The sequence below is a fragment of the Gobio gobio genome (assembly GCF_949357685.1).
Source record: "Gobio gobio genome assembly, chromosome: 20".
NCBI lineage: Eukaryota > Metazoa > Chordata > Actinopteri > Cypriniformes > Gobionidae > Gobio > Gobio gobio.
This window is the reverse complement of record NC_137113.1, coordinates 40537233-40563221: the sequence shown is the minus strand read 5'-3', so window position 1 is coordinate 40563221 and position 25989 is coordinate 40537233. Positions and strand designations below refer to the sequence as shown.

At 38.2% G+C, this 25989-nt stretch overlaps 1 protein-coding gene across 1 annotated transcript in view; it reads left to right on the top strand.

Moving 5' to 3' along the window:
• The first annotated feature begins 548 nt into the window (after positions 1-548).
• Positions 549-25989, top strand: part of sgms1b (sphingomyelin synthase 1b) — a 60990-nt gene continuing 35549 nt past the window's right edge. Inside the window, exon 1 of the mRNA XM_079801740.1 lies at positions 549-805. The gene's annotated coding sequence lies outside the window, so the exon portion shown is untranslated. The remainder of the gene's footprint in view (positions 806-25989) is intronic.

Sequence of the window (25989 nt, the reverse complement as noted above, 5' to 3'; positions counted from 1 at the left end):
ACACTTAATTTGACAGATGTCAAGGAACTTCTATCTATGAACAATGTAGACATAAATATATATGTCCATGTGACTTTTCTACGTTTTGTGAGGGGCCGTTCACATTATTAACCAGTAGATGGCGCAATTGACCACAAATAACAGTCTAAAGCAGGCTATTTTAATTAAAATAATTATAATTTGTTTTAAATGCGGCATACGCAAGTCATACTATTCACTATAGTCTACTCATAACACCTCAATATGTGTGTTGTATATGCTTGTGTTGTATTTGTATTTGACATATTATTTACATTATTATAATTGCCTACATTTCAGGGAATATTATCTATATGTAATAAGAATAAAGCAATAAGTAACTTAAGGGCACGGCCTATGGCAGTATGATAATTTTCTCAGCAATCAACAAAACAATCAATAATTGCATTCAACTGAAGACAACAACATCCCATTAACTGTGAAATGAATATCGCACGACTTCGATTTTCCCATTCTCATCCTTTTTGCCCCCCCACACACACCCAACCCAAAACACGAGGTCTCGCCCCGCCTCCAGAGTGGTCAGTGATCACAAACCCTAGAAAACTCTATCGGAGACCTACGTGCCTCAGCTACCAATAATCCATCAACTTCACCCATTGATTCTATGCAACTCCCGACACAACACATGCGTGGTGAGTGAGCTGCCTCGAGCAGCGGAGACTCTTCCAGACGTCTGCAGGCGCGTTCACGGTGACTTACTCCAAGATGAATCTCAAAGCACACGCATCCTGTGGGTTTGTGGTGAAGATGAGCTCTCGTGGTGGTATGTTTTCCTGCATTAAACAATCTGTTCACTGTATTCGCCCAGCGCGTTTTAATGTAACAGCCTGGACGTCGCTGCATTTACAATGTTTCATCTGTTGATCATCGCAACTTTCTGCTGACCTGAATGCTTACAGTTGTTTTTGCACTGAATCATGCTAGAGCTGCTGGTTTAATGTTGTTGTTGTCCCAACTGTTGCGAATTCACCATGTAGCCAATGCACACCGTGGAAATGTATGATTTATGTTGTAATATCGAGCGGTGGCAGGATGATATTGTGACCTCAAAGGTTGCAGTCTTTATCATGATGCCAATGTTAGCCTACTAGCATCCTAATACTTTTTTGGAAGTACTTAAAAAGACTCGGATTCTCCCTGTCACAAATCCGTTGAGGAGAAAACAGTTGGAAATGTAAGGCCTTGGCTACAGGTTACTGTGCCATGCATTGCTATCGTATATGAAAAATCTGGAAATATTAGGGAATTGTGATTCTTCTGGCCTGGAAAAGTCATCATCTTGCGGGAACACTGTAATGTAGATCCCAGTAATGTGAATGTAATTGTTTTCACATTGGTTTCATTTGTTTTTGTAAGTTTGTATAACGTTTTCAACCGAAAATCTGATATAATGACTCTAAAATGATAAAAAGTAGCATACTTAAAAGTTTACTGTAGAAGTAATGCACTGATATGTTGAAACTAGCGCTGTCAAATCGATTAATCGCATCCAAAATAAAAGTTTGTGTTTACATAATATATGTGTTTCTACTGAGTATAATTATTATGTGTATATATGCACACACATGCAAGTATATATTTAAGATTTTTATATATATATATATATATATATATATATATATATATATATATATATATATATATATATATATATATATATAAATATGTATAATTTATATAAATATATACATGTAAATATTTCTTAAATATATACATGAATGAGTGTGTATTTATATATACATAATAATTACTCAGTACAAACCATATATTATGTGTAAACAAACTTTTATTTTGGATGCGATTAATCGTGATTAATCGATTTGACAGCACTAGTTTACTATTTTGTCTAAAGAAAAAGTATAAAATCAGTAGTTTTTAAGGAACACGCCGACTTTTTGGGACTTTAGCTTATTCACCGTATCCCCCAGAGTTAGATAAGTCCATACATACCATTCTCATCTCCGTGCGCCATAACTCTGTCTGATGCACCCACCGCTAGCCTAGCTTAGCACAAAGACTGGAGGTAAATGGCTCCAGCTAGCCTACTGCTCAATAAGTAACAAAATAACGCCAACATTTTCCTATTTACATGTTGTGATGTGTATACAGGGCTCCAGACTGCAACTAAAACGGTCGCAAAAATATTATTTTGCGAGTGATATTTTTGCTGAGATCGCCATTGGCGACCATTCTTATTCATTCTTTACAAGTTCCAAGTACTTGTACAAGTGCAGGAAGGCATGTGCCTATTTAGAGCACACAACTTGGTTAACCACAACAGATAAACATGCAAGCTGTGTGGACGCCAACTAATCAGTAACAATTCTTGTTTTTAATTGATACTGATATGGATTCTTATTCTCAATATATTTTACTCTTATATATTTTAAACTTTTCTTTTACTGCCTTAACTTCACAGGAATACGCAAAACGTATCACCGCCCTGCCCGACCGTAGTCAGCCTAGTGAAAGGGGGGGGGGGGGTTGTTTTTTCCAGAAAGTGGACCTTTTTCAGCACCCAAAAGTTTAAATCACAAATTCACGTGATAGAACTATAAGCTAACATGTTTGTTTCATGTTGTGAAACATGAATTTTTGAAGAAGTCTTAATTTACATTTGTACGAGCACTAACTTATTATTGGGCAGGAAACAAAGATGCTTTAATAATTTGGCTAGGTAGTTAAGGGGGTTAGGGGGTCCCTGAGAAATTTGATTTCTCTGATCTACATATGTGCATTTTAAGATGTTTGAAGGCCAAACAAATTATGAGAAATAGCTTTAAAACTAAGTCAGTGGGCAGTAGATTATTTGTCAATTCCCGCTCTCTGCTCATCTCCATATTGTAGAGTGTTATAATATAATCATGAAGATGTAAAAAAAATTGTCAAACGATTAATTGCATCCAAAATAAAGGTTTGTGTTTACATAATATATGTGTGTGTACTGTTTAATTATTCTGTATATAAGCATACACACACATGCATGCATATATTTAAGAAATATCTGCATGCATACTTCATATATATTTATAATTTATATAATATATATATATATATATATAATATAATATTATTTTTTCCCTCTAAATCTATAAAAAAATTCAATAATTACAGTACACACACATATATTATGTAAACACAAACCTTTATTTTGGATGCAATTAATCACGATTAATCGTTTGACAGCACTCTTTAGGGCCCGAGCACCGATGGTGTGAGGACCCTATTGGAATTGCTCTGTTTATTTGAATATGTTTTTGAATAACTTGATAGATCATCATATTGTTTACCCCATTTATCTCCGATAACATTGTACACCGTGTATTAAGCTGCATGCTTGTTTACTGGAATATTCTGGAAACCATATGCTTCAGGGAAGAAAAGGGTGTTTCAGGTTTTGTAGGTTGACATAATGCAGCATTTGTCTAGATGGTTTCAGTGCATGCGTTCTCGGATGACTAATGACTAAATGTAATTAGGATTAAGCAGGAGGGATTTATTAGCTAGTGGGAAGACTGGAGCATGTGGTGATCTCTGGGTAATTGGATGTCTCTGAGGTGTGTGTGCTCTGGAAGTCACTGGAAACACAAGGCTAGCAGCTGGGTTTCAGTCTCAGAGGGTTCAGCTAGACTTCTGTAGTATGAAAATGTGCGGTTTGCATGTGGAATGAAATGTTTTCTCTGCAGAAAGTTATTCAGCTTTGCATAAAGCTGTTTCTCGTAAGTAAACAGGACAGAGTGACATTTCAAGTCAAATGATCTAACCTCAGTTTTAAGTCTGAATGTTACTAATGATACTTATCAAATGGTTTAGCAGTATCCATCCACTTTAATGATGATTCAGTTTGTGGCTATTCACCTCAGGCTCACACACTAGTATTTGTTTCCTGTGTGGTCTCTCTCTGTGGAAGTTGCTTACACTTGCAGAACCAAGAGCTCCCGGCTGTTTATGGAAAATATGAGGCATGCGCACTCTATGGAGACACGTGCTCCTAATATAGACTTTTACTGTGGAAAGCAGTGCTGTCAAGTGAGTCTGTGGATAGTTGGCCGCTGACACACTGATGCGTTTGTGTGCATTGCAAAATTCGACTTACAGTATGCAGTGTAAAAATTATTTTGAAGAAGCTGTGAATAAATAAAATAATTATGGGAATATGCACTGATAAAAATTAATCATTGAGGCTGGAAGTGTAACGTAAAAAAAAAAATCATAATCTTTGTTTGTTACTTTACTTGGATAATTTGAGTAGCTCAAACTTATTTTTTATAATTATATATCGCACTTCTTATCCTGAGTAATTTAGACAAGGCTTTGTAGACATGTGCATTTCCTACATACTATTTAAGTTACATTTAGGGCTGTAATCTCCCAGTCGATTAGTCGATTATTAGTCGATACGTTCTGGCTCGACCAAAATTCTGATTGGTCGATTTTTTTGCCGCGTTCATTTCATTAGTTTTGCTGCGTTCATTTAATCAGTTTTGCCGCGCCACGTTCATTTCATCAGCTGGAAAGCACTAATTGCTAATGGGGGTGCTTTGAGAGCACCCCTGTTTCACAGGTAACAGTCTGCCTTCAGAACACCCCCATTGTTTCCACTTCTTTTGGATTAGCCCAGCCAACTGGAGAAGAGAGACAGATTGAAGAAGGCTAGTTTTCTTGTATATTATTTATCTAATTGTGAGAGCGTTTTTTCTGCTCTTGATCTGGCTTGTTTAATAAATATTCCCTTTTTATTAAAGTGGACGTGCCTTTTGTGTTTAAGAGTTAAAGCTTTAAGTTAATAGTCTATTCGTGTCTCAGCCGCGAAGCTGAGCTCCTGTTCGAGCTGCACAGAGCGGCTGAAATGAGTGTCTGTCAGTTATTATAATACATATGACAAAAACAATTGTCTAAATTATGTTGCATATTCCTCAAAAGTTCTTGTGATGATATCTAGTTAACAACATAGCCTATGACTTCCGAAAATATAGTACTATGATATTGCGCAGGTGCACGTGATGCAACGCTGTCAGAGCCGACAGACTCATGTGTCAAAAGACTAATTTCAGTGCAAAATAATCAGGTCAAAAACGATTTAATATTCTGCAAATAGCCTACTAGTTTTTTATGTTTATTTATAATTAATTTAGGCAGACAACAAGGCTACCAAGTACTGCGCACAGTGTGCAGCTTATTCATTTAACGTTTTTTTCCTAACGTCATTTTAGTCGATTTTTAGTCGAAAATTTCAGGACTTCAGTCGACTAAGATTTTCTTTGGTTGATTACAGCCCTAGTTACATTTACTTAAAATATTTACTGCTGGGTTTGACTGATGAAATGAACCCTTTTCACATGGTGATGATGTATTTTTCCTTAATTTTGCAACATAAATCTAGCAAATGTTCTCATATTTCAGGGTAATTTTTTAATAACAGCGTTGTCTACATCAGGTGTGACCGTTGTTGTTTCGAGGATGTTTGCTGCTTGATCAATATATTTAAATGAACATTTTATCACAACTTAATTATGTTGCGTACAATCCACTTACCGGGGGTAAGTATAGATTTATAGTTCCCAGAATGCTTTGCGTTAGATTTCATTGGAAGAGAAAATGTTGAATTTATTTATCTTCTTATGTTTTTAAGGAAGATAAATGAAGTAGATGGCTTGTTATTATTGTGTAATGTTCTATTAAGTTGGGATTTAGAATTTTTTTTGTCATGTTGGAGTTTTGCATCATATGAATTGCCAAATATGTCGTATAAGTGTATTCACTTGTTATTTTTACATCTAATTTTATTGCCGCTTAGTTGAATTATGTTTCTGCTACACTAAGTATTTGAGTTGTGTTGATGAGGAAAATTGAGTTGAAATTACTTAAGGTTGCATGTTGAAAACATGTAAAGTCTATTTGGTCAAACACAAATTAGATGAGTTCAAAATACTTTTGCTGTCTGATGCAAATAGTTGCCTCAATTTTTTGGAGTAAAACCAAGGCAATATTTTTTAGTGTGTTTTAAAAATTGTCAAATTTTCGGGGCCGTTTCAACTAAAAAAGGAAAACTTTTTATGCCTTTGGTCTAGGGCTGCACAATTATGACAAAAAATATAATTGTTGATTATGTTATTATTTCCTTGACATTGTCATTGCGATTTTATTAATTATGATCACAATTTACATTGAATGATGTTTTGAATAGCTTTATGCCATTGTTTGAAGCAACTGGATTCCATATTTCTATATGAAAAAAACTCTTCCTGAAAAACTTGTATTGCTTTTCTATAGAATTAATTCTCAAATGTCAACTACATATGGTTTGATTTCTTCTTTAAAGGGGCTATATGCGTTTTTCTTAAATTTAAACTCGCGACTGACACCTGTGGCCAAACAACAGAACTGCTCTTATTTTCTGCTCGCTCTCGCAGCGGTGGTGACGTCACATCCGCAGACAGCGTGGGAAAAAACGACCCGCCAGAAAATAGGAAAAATAGGATACAGGCTTATAGGTGCACCCACTGTGAGCGGACAAGGTGTCAGTATGATCATCAGGAGATGTTTGAGTCATAAATGGTAAAATAAAAAGGCTATTGTTACGTTTATTTTGGGGGAAAAGTTGCATATAGCCCCTTTAAATAAAAAAAAAAGTAAAAATATATTATATTAAAACTAAAATTAAAACCATGGAAAAACTCTTAAGATAACTTGTAGAAAGAAAAAAACACATCTTAAGCACACAGAATAATGGAAGTAGACTTTTTTTTTGTAATTGCGCCTTTGAACGATTATGTAATTGTGGCATTCGTAATTGTAATCCCTGATTAGAATTTCGATTAATTGTGCAGCCCTACTTTGGTCATTAATTTATACGACAACAGCATTTTGGGGGCCTGAATTTTTTTTTTTAAAAACAGAATTGAAAGTGCAATTTTATGAAAACGATACCGTTATTGTCTCCATGTAAACTACAAAAATGTGAATTTGTGAAAACGGTGATGTTCAGTTTATAGGCGCGTAGTGTTTCTTTATAAAGTGACATCGCCAACTACTGGCCTGACAGCAGAATACAGCTTTTTAGTCTTTTTCTTAGATCTGTGTAAACGGGGATCATTTTGACAACGTGTAATGTTTTTAGTACATCATTGTCCTGTAAACGTCTTCAAAATGTCACATTTATTCAATGTGCTACTTGTGGTTTCTTTGTAATTATTTGTGAAATTTACTTTTTCACTCAATTTTAGAGTGAAAAATGTTTCCCAGCTTTATTCAAGTAAATGCTTTTTTTTTGTGTGTGTGTGAATTAGTGTTTCTTTGTAGTGTTGTTTATTCATCCAGTGTAATTTATAAGACAAATGAATACAAATTACTGTTGTATTTTGCTAATAATAATTGTTTTAGAAGATTGTAAAATTTTGTGAAAGTTGATGTTTGTTAAAAAACTCCTATTCTCAAAATTTGCAGGTTGTTTTCTCTAAAATTGCAATACTTTGTCATCTGTCACAGGACTAGGGCTGAAACGATTCATCGAGTTCCTCGATTAACTCGATTACAAAAATTCCTCGAGGCAAAAATTCTGCCTCGAAGCCTCGTTCAATTCCTATGACGCGCACTATACGCGCAGGGATCTGATTCACACGGACCGCTGTTCAATGTTCAGGAAGCACACCATAGCGCGTGATACATTTTGAATTTAGTTGGCGCGGTGGCGGAGAGTAAAGATGTCCATAAACGGAAGAGAATGTCTAAAGTTTGGGATCATTACATTCTTAAAAAAGAAGAGAACAATGTGCAATGTGTCTGTTGCAAAGTATACCTGGCATTCCACAGCGGTAGGACTTCAATGGTAACGTAGCCTAAAGGCCTGTACACACCGGGACGAATATCGCGTGCGCTTATCGCCAGCTTTTTTCGTGCCGTTTTTCGGCGCGTCTTGAGTGTTCACACCCAAGCGATTTTCACGGGCGCTGCGCCGAGTGAACGTGCACATTCAGTCGATGCGCTCCCGGTACACCAGGTGGTGCTGCGGCACTTTAAGCCTCTGACACTCGCTTGTCACACAGAAGGAGAAGAGAGACAGTATTTACGTGCTTGCCAAAACCATAGACATATTGGGCCCTATTTTATCGATCTGAAACGCAAGTGTCAAAGCGTGAAGCGCAAGTAACTTTGTGGGCGGGTCTCGGCGCTGTTGCTATTTTCGCGGCGGGATAAATGGTTCTTGCGCCCGGCGCAAATCTAAAATGGGTTGGTCTGAAGTAGCTTCATTATTCATAGGTGTGGTTTGGGCGTAACGTGAATAAACCAATCAGAGCGTCATCCAACATTCCCTTTAAAAGCAGGTGCGCAAGTTCCATTATGGATTGCTATTATTATGGCGTATTTACCAGGCGCACGCCAGGAGCGGTTCACAGCCGAGGAGACTGATGTTCTTGTAAGAGCAGTGAAAGACAGAGAAGTGAAGTTGTAATGTTGTACATTATGGTAAAGGTGATTTCACAGTCTTTTTTTTTTTTCAGTCTTTCAGTTTTTTCAGTTTTTCAGTCGATTTTTTTTTTCCTGGTTCTTGACGGACAAACCAATTTGTCAGGTGTCCTTATATACATATATGTCTTGCCACTATTGGGCAAACAGGTCTTATCCTTAATTATTACAATTAGCCTGAATCATTTGTAAGCTAGATTTATGCCTATTTTTTTCACATCTTCGTGGCACACCACAATGATTTCCGTCATCTCATGTGTTAATATTTTTTTAGTGTAACAATTTATGATTTGCAAAAATAACTGTTGCATCTGTGTAGATTACATGAGCAAAGTGTATGCGCGTTGTGCACGCTATACATTATGGTCAAGCATGCGCCCTTAAAATAGCATAATGAACAACGCGCAACGCGCCACTGACTTTAGACTAGGTTTTTTCTGGTCAGTGGCGCAATTGTTTAATGGAACAGCAAAATAGCACCAGGGATTGTTTGCGCCGGAACACGCCTCCTTTTTTGCGCTGAACCGCCCAGGTAGCGCAAGTTCATTCACTAGTTTAGCGACGTGCTTCTGTAGAGGGAAAAGCGCGCTTTGCGCGGGTGCAAAATAGGAATGACACATGCGTCGGTGTACAAAGTCAATTGCGCTGGGTGCAAGATAGGGCCCATTATGTATATGGACAAAACCATTCACACACTTTTTGCTAACTGGCAAGCAGCATTAGCAGTTCATCTTCTTCTTTGTCTACTTACCACTTCTTTGTCGTATCAATGCGTGCTCGGCAAGACCGTTTTGTGCTCGAGCGCCACCAAGTCGTGTTTTACTGTCACTTCAGCAGCTCCAGGCACGTGAACAAAAGCGCTGATCTCATTGGTCGGACAGTTTTTTACGCGCCGCGTCAAAATAAAAAAATGAACCCGAGGCGTTTTTTTTTAAATGACGCTTTTATGCCTGGCGTTTTGCGCGTCGGTGTGAACACTCACATTGGCGCCCATTGTTTAGTCCCGAGGCGTTAAACGTCGGCGATAAACGCGTGCGAAAATCGTCCCGGTGTGAACAGGCCTTAAGGCCTGTACACACCGGGACGAATATCGTGCGTGCTTATCGCCAGCGTTTTTCGTGCCGTTTTTCGGCGCGTCTTGAGTGTTCACACCCAAGCGATTTTCACTGGCGCTGCGCCGAGTGAACGTGCACATTCAGTTGATGCGCTCCCGGTACACAAGATGGTGCTGCGGCACTTTAAGCTTCTGACACTCTTCTGACACTCGTCTCTCTCACGCGCCAGTCAGACCAATCGCGGCAATGCATCACATATGCTTAAACTTTTATGTAGCCACGCAACAATAATTTCAGCATGCATTCATTGTATACACTGGGACGTGATGTGACACGATTTTTGACACGAACGGATGCTTCACCTAAAATGCACCGCAATGCAAGTGATGCAAGCCAAATGCAGCGTTCTACTGAAAATTAATGTATGTATTTCTGCCGTACCAAACTGCAATGAAGCAACTGGTCTGACTGGGGCGTCACTTTTCCTCACGCACGGCACGCGTACACACAAACCTGTTGTGCATATTAATAGATTAAATTGCTTTTCCTCTTCATTTTCGTTATGCATTATTTGTTTTGGTTGTTTAAAAACACACAAATTATCCGATTAATCGATTAATCGATCGATTAGGTGTTAGATTAATCGATTACAAAAAGAATCGATAGCTGCAGCCCTACACAGGACTATCTTTTTGACCGACCAATGGTAGATGTATGTATCCAACGCAAATTTGAGATGTTATAGGGCCATATTTTCTAACGGCTTGAGTCAGTGCAAACCCTCTTTTGGCGTTTAAAAAAACTACTGTCAGGATTTACTAAAGACGCAGTGAAACATTAGCGTTGAAAAGGCGTGGACAGAGTTATTTTTGCAGCTGATCTTATTGCATATGCATTTGTAGGAGTTTCCCTTTCAGATGCAAAATTTATAGGAGGAGAGTATTTAAATTAATCATGCAAGGTGATTTGCTAAGGTTTGCGCTTGTCAATTTACTGGTGTTTGCACCATTATTTACCACCCAAAAAGCATGTCTTAAACCAGACACTAACTGGTAGATTGTGTTGGTCATTATGGAAATGACCCGGCTGCGTCTGTGGTCTTTAATTTGCACGTCGTCAGTAGGTCACGCGCAAAACTTTCCACTCCCATCTGCGCTTTTTTGGATTTGCGTTCTCGCGCTAATTTGCCCTGTTAAGTAAATCTGGCCCATAATCAACAATTTAACAATAAAATGGTTCAAATCTGAGCCTGATACATTCAATGTTGAATTTAGTCGCATTGAACATCAGCTGGCGAGAATTTGCTTTAACAAACAAATGCTTCGATTTCAGGTAAAAAGAAAAGTGTGGTAATGTTTGCATACATTTAGAGATCTGCTGTTTTACATTAGGGAAATTACTCAGCTAGATCAATAACTCCACTTTGTGGTTTACAGTCATTTTTAGAATGGTTATCTTGATACTCTAATAGAGGGGAAAATCTTTAGATGTCAGGGAGAATGTTTAACCAAATGAAGCCTGAAGGGTTTTTTTTATGCAGTTTATTGCTTGACATTTTCCCCTTACAAGTAAAGTTTCCTTTGTTTTACTCTTGCTTCCTTTTATGAGAGTGGAGCCAAACATTGTGTTGATGTGATAAATAACATCTGGGACTGGTCTTCCTGGTTCTTCACTTATCTGAGAGTATCCTGTTTTCCTGTGATTGCAGACTATGATTTTACTTTTTTTTTGTTATTGGTCATTTTGCATTTTGTTAAAGCTACACTATGTAACTTTTCCGTCCACTAGAGGTCGCCTGTTCAAAACAAAGGCATAGTTTGATGACGCCACGTTTGAGCGCAGAATCTCGGGACATGTGGTCTTCACCTCACAGCCGGTGGAAAACAGTCAGGATAGGACTCGGGCAGAAATCATGTTCATGGATGCGATTATTAACATTACTGTAGTCTGAAGCAGAGCATGAGCGAGTGTTGTGGAGCTGAGCAAGGCCGCAGGAGCGATTGAAGAGCGGGACTGTTATTATGGCATAGTCGCTGGCGGGACTTTTATTATGACACGGTTGCCGGCGGCACTTCCTCTTCTCCAGTGCAGAGTGTGAGGTAACGCAGCTCTGTTTATCGTATTAGATATATCTGAGTGTGTTGAAAAGGAAATTATGACGTTCGCTCGGGAGCTGCTATTACACTTGTTCACACTGCACTGAGAGTAAAGTGTTTCACTGAATAAAACCGGAGACCGAGGGTGACGCAGATATGACGCAATCGACAGGCGACTCCCTCACACGCATAACTCACACGTCCCGGCTCCTTGGTTAAAATAGCCATTTTCTCACGATTTACAAATAGTTGAAAACATTTGGGATATTCTAAGTACTCAACTGAACAAAATATATAACACTGGCCTAGTGGTTTCTGGATGTTTTACTGCAAAAATCCTACATAGTTCACCTTTAAACGTCAGTGAACATGTAAACAAGTACTAGGGATGACAGTTAACAATTGTGTGTTCTCCTTTGTGATTGGGATTCCATCCAAATCTTTTACTTTGAAAGAAGCCCTCTACAACTGACCTCCCTAATTGTTACTTTACAACATTTTTTGTTTACTATTTTATTTGAATAAAGAGGCCATATTATGTCTTGAAGTTGTTTTTGGGGTCTACTATAAATAGATTTTTTTTTAAATTTATATTATTCACGTATTTTACATTATTGCAGCACCTCTCTTCCCAGTCTTCCAGTAACGCTTTTTTTTAAAACCTCCTGTCTCTATAAAGCCCCTCCTTCCGAAAAGCTCAGTGTGCTCTGATTGGTTGGCTAAACTAGTGTGTTGTGATTGGTCAATGGTCAAACCCCCCACCCCCCTTTTTGTGTATATGCCTTGGACAGGAATTATTTAAATGATGGATACTGTGAAGCTGTCTTTTCTGGAAGAGAACTTAAGGCGTTTCAGGGAGTTCAGAAATAGTGCTTTCTAATATAGAGAGTAACTCCCTTTTCGGATAACCAATAATTCTGTATATTTGAAAGCCTATAACTGATATATTGGCCAATAAATCTAAATTCAAATTTGTATATAATTTATGAGAACCCGATTACAAAAACAAATGTCTCACCATTAATTCAATGTCCAAAGCACACAATTATAATGATGTTCTTATTTATGTAGCCTATATGACAGATTTGCGTTGCGCATGTTGCACTTAATTGTATTTTCCTTTTTGAAGTGATTTCAAATCATATTTCAAGCAATTCAAAAACATCATGGTGAACAGTGTGCATCTGAAGATATCGGCCAAATTTTCTTATCAGGCCAATAACGATAACATTAAAAATAAATATACACTATATTGCGAAAAGTATTGGGACACCTCTCCAAATCATTCAATTCAGGTGTTCCAGTCACTTCCATGACCACGGGTGTATAAAATCAAGCACCTAGGCATGCAGACACTTCTACAAACATTTGTAAAAAGAATAGGTTGCTCTCAGGAGCTCAGTTAATTCAAGCCGTGATAGGTTCTCACATGTGCAAAAGTCCATTCTTGAAATTTCCCCACTACTAAATATTCTACACTCAACTGTTAGTGGTAATAAAAAGGGGGAAGCAATCGGGAACAACAGTAACTCGTAAAACCACAGAGCGGGGTCAGTGAATTCCGAGGCACACAGTCCGCAGAAGTCGCCAACTTTCAATAGCTACAGACTTTGTTTGGCCTTCAGATTAGCTCAAGAACAGTGCATAGAGAGCTTCATGGAATGGGTTTCCATGGCCGAGCAGCTGCATCCAAGCCTTATATCACCAAGAGCAATGCAAAGTGTCTGATGCAGTGGTGTAAAGCACGCCAACACTGGACTCTAGAGCAGTGGAGACGTGTTCTCTGGAGTGACGAATCACGCTTCTCTGTCTGGCAATCCGATGGACGAGTCTGGGTTTGGCGGTTGCCAGGAGAACGGTACTTGCCTGACTACATTGTGCCAAATTTGATGGTGGGGGGTTATGGTGTGGGGTTGTTTTTCAGGGGTTGGGCTTGTTGGCCTCATAGTTTCAGTGAAAGGAACTCTTAATGCTTCAGCATACCAAGACATTTTGGACAATTTCATGCTCCCAACTTTGTGGGAACAGTTTGGGGATGGCCCCTTCCTGTTCCAACATGACTGCGCACCAGTGCACAAAGCAAGGTCCATAAAGACATGGATGAGCGAGTTTGGTGAGGAGGATCTTGACTTACCTGCACAGAGTCCTGACCCTCAACCTGATAGAACACCTTTGGGATGAATTAGAGCGGAGACCTAAACCTTGTGGAAAGCCTTCCCAGAAGAGTTGTAGCTGTTATAGTTGCAAAGGGTGGGCCAACTCCATATTAATCCTTATGGATTAAGAGTGGGATGTCATTAAAGTTCATGTGTATGTAGGTGTCCCAAACTTTTGGCAATATAGTGTGTATGTCGGTCGAAAGCATTATGATGGCCGATATACAGGGAGTGCAGAATTATTAGGCACGTTGATTTTCTGATCTTATTTTTTTTCCAGGCACATTTGACCAATTCCAAACCACAGTAATCCTAATAACTACTATTGATTTAGTATTTAATAATGTATAAGTGATATATAATTGTTCATGAAGGCTGGAAATGAAAATCACCTTATATTCAGGTGTGCAGAATTATTAGGCATGTTTTCTTTTACAGATAAATTGAGCCAAAAAAGAGATTTAACTCAGACTGAAAAGTCAAAAAGTATTAAATGCCCATGAGAAGGATGCAATACTAATGCAATACTAGACATTGCAGTTAAGGCATGACCATTGGACAGTGAAATGCTCGTTGGGTCAGCAGGATCTGACAAAAACAGGTGGTGAAGAAAAGACACCTATTAACTGCAAAAGAATTAAGAATTAAGGTGAAGAATTAAGGGTGAAACCATCAGGAACCCTTTAGTCTCCAGCGCCACCATTTTCCAAAGCTGCAACCTACCTGGAGTCTCCAGAAGTGCAAGGTGTCAGGATCTCAGAGACTTCAGTTAGGTAAAGAATCCTAAAAAATGACCCCCACTAGATAAGAATCACAAGCTGAAGTGTTGTAAAATACATGAAGAAGGTTTTTTTATAGGCTTTATGGACAGATAGGTTGAGAGTGACTCTTGAAGGACCAGCACCACATCCTCTAGTACCACTGTTTGAAGAATTCATCTTCCAGAATCTGGCAGTACGTTTTGGGAGTTCATTTTTAGTCCATCTCTGCAAAACGGACTTCAGGATGGACTAAAATGAACTCCCAAAACGTACTGCCAGATTCTGGAAGATGAATTCTTCAAACAGTGGTACTAGAGGATGTGGTGCTGGTCCTTCAAGAGTCATTCTCAACCTATAAAACCTATAACGCCTATAAAAAAGCAGGCTTCATGTATTTTACAACACTTCAGCTTATGATTCTTATTTAGTGGGGGTCATTTTTTAGGATTCTTTACCTAACTGAAGTCTCTGAGATCCTGACACCTTGCACTTCTGGAGACTCCAGGTAGGTTGCAGCTTTGGAAAATGGTGGCGCTGGAGACTAAAGGGTTCCTGATGGTTTCACCCTTAATTCTTCACCTTAATTCTTAATTCTTTTGCGGTTAATAGGTGTCTTTTCTCCGCCACATGTTTTTGTCAGATCCTGCTGACCCAACGAGCATTTCACTGTCCAATGGTCACGCCTTAACTGCAATGTCTAGTATTGCATTAGTATTGCATCCTTCTCATGGGCATTTAATACTTTTTGACTTTTCAGTCTGAGTTAAATCTCATTTTTTGGCTCAATTTATCTGTAAAAGAAAACATGCCTAATAATTCTGCACACCTGAATATAAGGTGATTTTCATTTCCAGCCTTCATGAACAATTATATATCACTTATACATTATTAAATACTAAATCAATAGTAGTTATTAGGATTACTGTTGTTTGGAATTGGTCAAATGTGCCTGGAAAAAAAATATGATCAGAAAATCAACATGCCTAATAATTCTGCACTCCCTGTATTATGCATCCCTAAAAGAAAGTTGAAAATGTAAAAAAAGAATGACAGGTCCTCTTTAAAACACAACTTTTCTCACTCAAATCAATAATGAGGTAAGACCATCATTGTAACTAAGTAACCGGCTCATAAGAGTCACTTCTGAATTGGACTATATAGGCTACAGTTTTTTTGTTTTTGTTTTTTTTAGTGTGCCACCAGAGAGAACAGTGCAATATTTTAAATTTGATTAAGTTTTCATGTTTAATAGAATTAGAATATGAAAAAGTGAAGTAAGACCTGTTTCAGACCTCATGCATGAGCAGTGCATAAGCCAGGCTGCAACATCAGCTACACATATTCATATTTTGATGAATAGCGTATTTTATTAGTGTGTTGCTTCTTAAAAGACTACATTGCAAAATATTGTGTTGATGAATAGATTTATAATGCATTTTCAACATTTTTTCAGTTCAGCTCACAACATGCTGCAAAAATAGAGTCAACTTCAAACCAGGGTTGGGCAATATGGTAAACATAGCAAGTTCTTTCACACAGGACCACAATCTTATCACAATTCTTTTTCATATTGGCTTTTGAGACTGTTTTGCAAATTGTTGAGAAATTTAGCCAAACTATGTTCACTATGTATTAAAAAATACAGTTCTACAAGATAAGAAAATACCCGTTTTCTTTAATAAAAGAAGAATGACAGTAATTTTATTTCATGATAATACTTATTTTACACTTTTGTTATTAAAAATAAGATTAATGATGAAAATATTGTACAAGTACAATAAAAATACAAACGGGGAGCAAAGGCAAGGCATTGAGAGAATAGTTAACCTTTGAAAAATAATGCACATTGCCTTTAATAAATAAATGCATTTTTAAAGGCAAGTAATTGATATCCTATGGTGAAATGATTGTTGATCCCTAGACATAGTGATAAAGTCTCTCAGTGTCAGAAAGGGCAGATACTGCCTCCAATCTTGAAACCTTACACCGGCACTAAAGGACCAGACAATGGAAAACTGTTCATGCTAAAGATTACAATAGAAAACCATCAAACTGAATAGGTTTCATCGCAGTTTCTTCAATAATTATTTTTTAAATGTATTCAATTTTTCAAACCAAGGCAAGGTGGGAACAAACTAATAAAATAAAAGTGTTAGTGAGGGGGTGTGTGTGTTTGTGCACATTACTTGTATCAACAACCTTAGTGCTGTACTGACTGATTCACTGCTTTGTCTCAAGTGTGCAGGGAAATGCATCTATATGAAAGAAGCTCTTCCCATTTTGATATCTGACTTTCTGAACTGCTCAAATGTATGCTAGTGTGAACTCAAGCCGTGCTGGTAATGCTAATGAGGTTTCAGCTTATGGAATGTGTGTGTCGAGGAGTTTAGAAGAAGACAGAGAGTGATTGAGAGACTCAATGGATCTATTGTGGCCTGTTCTTCCCCATCAGCAGTGTTGCTGGCCATCTTATTCTGACCTGTAGTTTTCGAGTTGAGCGTTTAACTGACCTTTCACACCCCAGTAGATTGTAGATTTGAAATCTGTTACGATGAGTTGGGTCGGTTGATAAATTACAAAACAAAGAAACCGTATTATCAGCCATTTCACAATATTCAATAGATTTCTCTATTTATTAATATTTATGTTCATATGCAGTATTGTATTGTACGTGTTCATTTGCCATTGCCTCAACATGTTTATTTTAATTTGACAATTTTATGATTTTAATTATTAGCTTTTTATTAACTCACTTTAACCCCTGCAGTTCCATCATCAACCCCAGTTTGGGAAACCCAAGGAAAGAATATCACAGACAATTGAAATCACACTTTAAAGGGCAAGTTCACCCAAAAAAATAAAATTCTGTCATTAATTACTCACCCTTATGTTGTTCCAAACCTGCAAGACCTTCGTTCATCTAAGGAACACAAATTAAGATTAGTGTTCGACCGATATATCGGCCGGCCGATATTGGCCGATACAAGGCTGCTGCGTTCGTCGATATTTTCCCCCCGGCATTATCTACAGACAGGCGTCCACAGGCAGCTCTGTGGTGCTGGAGACGCTGCAGTTCATGCAATGCCCCTCCCCACTAGCAGTGCTGTAATCTTCTCTTCAAGACAACGATACATTTTAAACTTTCAAAGCATCTTTTAACTGTTTGACTAAGTTGAAATATTGCTATACACTTTGAAAGTGGAAACACGTTGCTCTATATGTGCTTGCAACTATAGATAAGCAAGTTTGTGCATCCAAATGGAAAACGCAAATGCTGAATGCCTCGTCTATAAAACTGCTTGCCATTGTATTTAGGGAGCTGCAAATAGCTAAGTTGTAGGCTATCCATATGCATACGTTAGCTGTTACGAACACTGGTCATAGGATTAAGTAATGCCGACGTTGTTCCATGGTATTTGTGGGAGTTTTGTTCAGCGACCACCTGGCTGCGATTTGGACGTGTGTGTGTGTGTGTGTCTCTCCAGTGTTTCCCACTCATAACACGTGCGCCACAGAATCAACACCGGCCGCCACATATTGCGTCTTTTGGCAGCTGCCAAAGTAGGGATGTGACGGTGAGGAAATTTCCCCACCGGTTAATTGATGTGTGACAACACCGGTAATACCGGTATCACCGGCGGAGGCTTTTAAATCACTAATTCTATCTAACCGAAAGTAACATGCACACGACCGCTCTGAACTGAAAACGCGTCAGTGCGCACTGCGCACACACCGTGAATGACAGCTCGTCTGTAAATGCGCGCTCTGTGAGGCCATGGGTGCGTCTCAATCAGTTCCCTAGTTCAGTAGTCAGGGCACTGATCAAGCATTGATCAGTCTATGATTGAGATGCACGCCATGAATGAATAACAGTTCGTCCGTAAAGCCTTGTTTATACTCGGTGCGCGTGGCAAAAATAAATGCGCGCAGTCAGCGTAGCGCGGAGGCTCGCACTGCGGAGCCAGGCGAAAGTAAACAATGCGCGCTCTGTGCGGCCGTGCACATTTTACTTTCGGTTTGAATTAGCGCCAATTCGACTGCGGGTTGCTTGAATTGTGGGTTCATTAGCCTATTATTTTTAATGAAAAACACAACAACAAAACAAATGACAAACTCCCTTAAATAGGCGCTTTTACGTTTCGCTTTGAAACCAGATCTTCCGCGATCATCTCCGTCAGCTCCTCACTCTTAAATCTGATGAATGACTCCTGCCGCTGCTGAGACTCACGGTCGGATTCTGCTTTATTAAGCAGATACAGTTCAGTTTTTATTTGTATTGTCTGTTCTCTAACTGAACTAAATTATTTTATTACTATAAAAAAATCAAAAAGACGGTGGGCGGTGCCACGGTGGGCAAGTGATGTAACCGGTGTTGAGTCTGGACACCGGTAACACCGGCAACACCGACTATCGTAGCAAGCCTATGCCAAAGCAAATTTTTATCCTGCTAAAGCCTTATTTGATCGGTGAGTGATGTAGCTGCGCTTGTGATGAGTCGTATGTTGCTGAGAGAACGAGCAGAGAGCGCACCCCCACCGTCTTCAAACTGTCTTGCTCTCCCTCCCTCACGCATATTAATCAAAATCAATTGAGAATTGACACGATGGTAAAAAAAGGTCGGCAGACCAAAATTTCATGTGGAGCATTGGGAGATTTTTTCCTGAATTACCGCTGGTGTTGCTCTACAAGAGATTAAGTTAAGTGCATCTAAGCATTAAATGACTAGGTTGTAAATAGTTGGTTACTTTTAAAATTAAGTATAGTACATTCAGTGTGCACTTTATTATGCTGCTTGCTTGTTGCTACTGTGTGCAATAGTTTAATTATTTTATTTAAGCTTAAATATTTATAAATATTTATTTTCAGCACCGAACTCTTTTTTTTTTTTTATTTTTTTTTTTTTTACTTGTTCTACCTTACCTGTTTTTACTATTTGTTAAATATTGTTTTTTTTTTACTACAATGAATGTTCCTTTTTTTAAATTGAGACTTGTAACATTGTTATCATCATGATCATTGTGTCATTTTTATGATGTAAATTGAGGGAGCAAAAGCAGTATCGGCTCCAAATATCGGCTCAAGAAAATCGGCAGCCCGTGTCAGTCATCGGCTAAGGCTGATGAAAAAAAAATCGGTATCCGCATCGGCATCGGCACTAAAAAACCCATATCGGTCAATCCCTAATTAAGATATTTTTGCTGAAATCCGAGAGGTTTCTGAACCACCACATAGCCAGCAGCGTCATTACAACTGTCAATGTCCAGAAAGGTACTAAAGACATCATTAAAATAGTCCATGTGACTACAGTAGTTCAACCTTAATGTTATGAAAAAACAAGAATACTTTTTGTGTGTAACCTGCCCCCCCCCCCCCCCCAAATAACGACTTTGTTCAACTTTCTCTTCAACGTCAGTCTCCTTAGCCATTCACATAGTAAACACAATAAAGAGCTTCCAGGTTCTACGTCAAAACGTCGGCTCATCATTGGCTAAATTCTGCGTCAGCATCACACGCATGCGGCGTTGTGCTCTGACGTAGTTCCCAGAAGTGCTGCACTGTGTTTAATACCTGAATGGCTAAGGAGACTGACGTTGAAGAGAAGAGAGAGTTGAATAAAGTCTTTTTTTTTTTGTGTGCACAAAACGCATTCGCATCGCTTCATTACCTAACATAACACTGTAGTCACATGGACTGTTTTAACGATGTCTTTACTACCTTTCTGGGCCTTGAAAGTTGCAATGACGTTACAGGATATGTGTGGTTCAGAAATCTCTTGGATTTCATCAAAAATACCTTAATTTGTGTTCCGAAGATGCTTCATGTCATTCTAAACCTGTATTGACTTCCTTCTGCACTGTAAAAAATAATCTGGTAATTTTCTTCCAGGACATTATCCAGTAATTTTGCAGAAATTTCTGCAAACCCTAAAACACAACACAATACGTAATTAAAAAGGCAGTTAAAATACTTCAATGCGGATCAATAAAGAAAAATGTCTTCATGGTTATACAGTACATTGTGCTCTATTTTTATGTGACTTTTTTATAGTCTGTGGGACACAAAAAGGGAACAAAAAAACACTGTGAAAGTATCATAAGTTGTTCACAGGACTATCATGTCTTCTGATGCTATATGATAGATTTGTGTGAGAAGTGAGCTGTTAACCACTGAGATCTGCTCAGTTAGTCATACTTGAGAATGAGATCATTCTAATTCATGAACCATTTCAGACCAGTTTTGTAAACGTAATTAACAGATTAATGGAAAATATTCAAATAAAATCATACGAGTTTGGAACGACATGCGGGTAGGGCTGGGTATCGTTCAAAAATTTGATATCGATACCGATACTTTGACTTCGATACCGGTTCCTGAACGATACTTTTTTTTCAGTACCAAATTTATTTTTGTGTTTTAACAAGATTACATTACCTCAAAAAACAAAAACAAACATTGGATTTAATTTTTTCAGTTTGACGACTTTTTTTACAGACTTAAAGATATATAGGTTACTGGGGGCGGAATATATGCCTCGCACGTAAAGTTTGCAGCAAAGCACAGGCAAAAGTAGCCTAATGTTTATAAATGTAAAAATAGCAAGGAGACATTCATTTTAATTATTTATTAATAAACTAGTGTTTTCTGAGTCCATGTTGGGCTGCAAAGATTAAGTTGACGATGCTATCTCGTCTTCTCCACAGTAGTGAATGCTTGCGCCCCTATAGAGGGAAATGTACCTTTCATTTGGATTACATAAAGTATTCGTTTTCAATTTGAATTGGTTTGTTTGAACATAGATATTTCAAGCTTTCTATAGGCCTATTTCTCATGTCTGTGAGGAAAGTATATGCTGAGTTTCGGTTCATGTATGTGACGCGCTGCAGTTCTTCTTGCAGTCGAATACGGAGAAACTTTCTGCTCTTTAGTTTATTCCATGCACTGTCAAGTGCTTCATATTTGTCGTGTTGTCGGTCTTAGTATCAATTATCTTGTTGTGAATATTGCATTGAATAATGCTGTTGGCATCGAGCCTGGTGACATGTAGCCACACTTTTGATCTTTTCCAAATCTTTTACGTCTATGTGGGTTGGAACGCTTGCCCTCTATTTACACTACACAACGCATCACGGCTCCGACGAGCTTTTGTTCCGTCCTCCTGCCGCGGCACGGCCGGTATAAACATTAGGATTGACTAGAGTGGACGCAATCAGCTCCGGAGCCGCAATGCTCCACAGACGGGGTTACACACAACAGCCTCACGGTCGAGCTGCGTCCCTGGGCGTAACCGCTGTAAACAAATGTTTTTTCCACCACAGCCAATCATGCTGCCTGCTTATTGGCTCACTGACGTTGACGGGATTAACCCCTTTGGTATCGAACGACAAGACCTTTTACGATACTCGATAGTATCGTGGCAATTCGGTACCTAAAAAGTATCGAACTCGATACCCAGCCCTACATGTGGGTGAGTAAATGATGATGGAATTTAATTCTGTCGGATCTCCTCAGTTACATCAGGATAGATGTAAAAACTTGGATGAATATGAAATGGGCTATGCTATGCCCTTTCTGTGGCCTTTGTAGTTATCATAACAATCAATCTAATTTTTATCTTTTCCACTCTGTATTCTGTTACGATCAGAAGGCCTTTCAAAACATTTCAGTCCACGTGTTCTTGAACAAATAAACCTGGATATAGCAGGTGAAAGTAAGTGACACACAATACCGGTGGGAGTAAGAGAGATGGTCGTTTTGTTCAGCATCACACCTTCTGTTTGCTTTGCACAGGAGAAGCTGTTCAGTAACTTAAAACCACCTCGGTTAACAAAGGCTGCCTGAGTTCTATAGATGAGTTAAAGAAATCAGGCGTCCATTTTTACTAGGTTTCTTTTTACAGAAAGTTTTGGTTTGATTGTTCTAAAAAGGAAAGCGTGACTCAAATAAGAACCTGCCGTCATTTCTAAAATATATCCAGCAGTAGTTATAGCAACTGCTTTGCAAATACATGGTATGAGTAAGTTCAGATGAAATATCACTTATTCCTTGTCGCAGATTGTGTATTTGTATAATGAGTAACCAAGCAACTGGATAAAGGAGTGAAGCAACTTCCTTAACTTATATATGATTTTTTTTTTCCTTGAATGAATAAATTGGAGTGGTTACTTAGGAAAAGCTGCCAAGAGGTGTCCAGCATACATGTGCACTCTTTCAGTAGTGTTTAAAAAACATCCCACCTGCACCTTGTGAAGCTGGTTAAGGGAACATAAAGATTGTGCAGAGCTAGAATCAAAGAGTGGCAACTTGTGGATGAACATTTGTCACTACATAATTCTTCAAGAATGTGACGTGAGAGGAAGCATGAGGGTGGTGAGAGAGCCTTTTCTGTGACCACAAAATGTGAGCTCGACTTGGTTGCATGGTTTGTGAATCCGTTTAAATAAAACTATTGTTCAGATGTGTAGGTCAGTGTCTTACTTCCTAAATCTGTATGCAGGGCTCGACAATAAGCACCGCCCCAATGACTCGGGGCCTGCTGAACATTGCTCTGGACATTTGAAAGTAAAGTCAATTGCTCGATCGAACCAGTGTCACATTTTCACAGAAGTTTATAATTTTCATGTGTAGCAAATTAACTGAAAAGCAAATATGAATACTATTTATACATATTTATATCAGCTGTAAGAATTAAAGTTCACCTAAAAATGAATATTCTCTCATTAATTACTCACACTCGTCGTTCCAAACCCGTAAGACCTTCATTCTTCTTCAGAACACAAAATTAAGATATTTTTGATGAAATCCGAGAGCTCTGACCCGATAGACAGCAATTTAATTACCACTTTCAAGGCCCAGAAAGGTTCCGAGTTCTATGCATAGACTGTAAAAAAAAATATGGACGTAGTGTCCGTGAAGTCACCCGTAGGTTTCTGAAGAGTTTTTGAAGCGTAAAGTCGGCCGTTGGATGTAATTTGTGTACTAACTGTAATTTCATGTCGTTTGAGTCTGTAATTATTTACAAGTATTTTGTCATCAAAGCACAGTATTTTGTCATCAATGTCATCAAGTATTTTGTCATCAAAGCACAGCACATAATCTGGGTCATTCAAAAGTCTCTCCACTGCTTTTCACCTTGTATTCTGTAATTAATAAATGTAATAGAGATGCTCCAATTGCAATGTTCTTGGGCGATTACGATTTCCTTTTTTTTTTTTTAAGTGTGACCTGCCGATTCGGATTTTAATTTTGATGTAATTGACAGCATATACAAATAGAAATCTACTTTTTTTTCAATGCAAAATTTTATTTTCATTTAAAAAAAAAGTCGGTAATAAAATAAGAACAAATAAAGTGCAAACAACAGCACAAATAAATGCAATAGAATAAAGAGAGATATGAAATAAACACAGCTTTAAGTTTTTCAGGTGGGTCTAACAGTAGGTGAGTATTCAGTTAAGAAATACTACAGAAATTAAAGTAATCAAATGTAAAATAACTGTATGGTCTTCATTGTAAAAATTAAATACAGATTAATGTTTACAATTAAAGTTACAAAAGTTATTCAGTCAGGAGCAGAGAGTTATTTTCTCTTTGTCTTTTGTTCTTTGATTAAAGGGATAGTTCACCCAAAAATGAAAATTAGCCCATGATTTACTCACCCTCAAGTCATCCTAGGTGTATATGACATTCTTCTTTCAGACAAATAAAATCGGAGTTACATTACAAAAGTCCAGGCTAATCCAAGCATTAAAATTTGATTCATAGTTGCTCTGTTTTTGAAGTCCATAAAAAGTGCAGCTGTCCGTCAAATATCGTGCTCCACGCGGCTCTGGGGTGTTAATAAAGGCCTTCTGAAGCGAATCGATGCGTTTGTGTAAGAAAAATATCCATATTCAAAACTTTATCAAGTAAACTTTCGGCCAACCGCCTTCCCTGTTCAATTTATGGAAAAATTGTTGAAAGTTCCCCCGCCGATCGAAAGACTAACGCGACCAGGTAAGCTCGTCATGACGTCACGTACGCATCTTGAGTTTCACTTGCAACATTCAACACGAAGGCGGTCGGTCGAAAGTTTCCTTGATATTTGACCAAACGAGACCAGTTGAATCTTTAACCGGCTATATCTCGGAAAAGCACCGGCGAAACCTTCTGTAATTCGGGTTGATCGTAGTGCCTGACGTAGGGTTGTGCCGATGGACGATATCATCGTCCATCGTGATGGCAGACCGACATCACGATGGAGCGCGACCATCGTGATGCCACGCCCCCGTTGCGAGTGCGACACACACTAATCTCTTCTATAGTATTAGTTAAACTAAAAACTTAGCAGGAATTACTCTGTAAATTAAATTGAGAATGTAACTAATGCATATAGCCTATGCTATTTTAAATACTGTAGTCTATGCCAGATATATGCATAGCCTACATTTTGAAATCATTTGAGGCTGAAACATCCATATGCATGCGTGTTTATTTTAGCACTTCCGTCAGTGAAACAACACAGCCTATAAAACATTTAAACGATTTTCAGTAAATAATCGTTACCTCAAGAATATAAGAAAATTAAATATTAGTTAGAAAAATATTTTATTCATACTATTTCCCTGCAAAGATGCGTCATATAGGCCTACCGCTCTGCGCTTTGAGAGGAATGTGGGACACGAGCTGGATAGACACCTTCTCGAATATCTTCAAGTTTTCTCCTGATGTTGCAAGGCAACACTTGTTGTAAAAGTTCTGAAGAGCGGATTTTATCTTCCACAAGGGCAAGACATTTAGGCAATGTTTGATTATTCACTGCCAGAGAAAACGAAACTAAAATCACCGCGGCGTGTGTGTGAAATGCGCTATTCAAATAGACCGCTATTCTTGACGCGCCTAACCAAGTTTAATAACAAGAACAAACTGTGTTAAATACAATTTGAAGTAAAAAGGTATTCGTCCTTCAGTGTTTTTTATACTTTACCGCAGTAAAGGATGTGAATAGTTAATAGACTTAATTATAAGCAAACGAAAGGAAGAAACGATTATAATCCCCTGCGAAAATGGCGACGTGAGTGAAGATTTAGGAAAAGAAACGAGATGTCCATGTCCATTGGGATAAAATGGACTGGGCCTATTGTTAAAATTCACGGAAAATCGAGTGACCAGATCCAGATTGCAAAGCAGAATGAAAAAGTGCTATCTGACCATTATTTCCTTTCTAGGCTAAAAGCTTTGTGCTTCACTCCTGTAGTAATATTCACGTGCAAGTTGCAACAGCATTCACATACAAAACACTGGGTTAGTAAAATAACGAAATTATTTTTTAAGAGTAGAAAATAGTATTTATGTAAAGAGATATAATTTTTTTTAAAAAAGAGCTCAACTCTTAGTGGAAGGAACCTATTTTTTTCCCCTCACGTGCAACCTATAG